This window comes from Orycteropus afer, unplaced genomic scaffold, assembly GCF_000298275.1.
Source record: "Orycteropus afer afer isolate SDZICR_OR568_19922 unplaced genomic scaffold, OryAfe1.0 scaffold00124, whole genome shotgun sequence".
In the NCBI taxonomy this organism is placed as follows: domain Eukaryota; kingdom Metazoa; phylum Chordata; class Mammalia; order Tubulidentata; family Orycteropodidae; genus Orycteropus; species Orycteropus afer.
The window spans coordinates 7,998,527-7,999,073 of NW_006921711.1; positions in this window are offsets into that span (position 1 = coordinate 7,998,527).

Below are 547 nucleotides of genomic sequence, written 5' to 3' on the forward strand. Positions count from 1 at the left end.
CTCTTCTGTCATCCATTTTTGTCTTCTCTTCTTTTGTTGTCTTTTTAGTGACCTCTTGCTTTCTTCATGGATGATGCTCTTGATGTCATCCCACATTTCATCTGGTTTCCAGTCACTGGTGTTCAATGCATCAAATCTATTCTTTTGATGGTCTCTAAATCCAGGAGGGATATATTCTAGATCAAATTTGGCTGTCGTGGACTTCTTTTAATTGTCTTTAACTTCAAGTTGAACTTGCATATGAGCAGTTGGTGGTCTGTTCCACAATCAGCTTCTAGCCTGGTGTTGGCTGAAGATATTGAGCTTTTCCCTCACCTCTTGCCACAGATATAGTCAATCTGATTCCTGTGTGTTCCATCAGGTGAAGTCCACGTGTACAGCCGCTGTTTGTGTTGTTGAAAAAAAGGTGTTTGCAATGAACAAGTTGTCGTTCTTGCAAAATTTTGCCATGAGAGTTCCAGCATTATTTCTGTCACCAAGGCCAAATTTTCCAACTACTGGTGATTCTTCTTTGTTTCCAACTTTTGCATTCTAGTCACCAGTGATA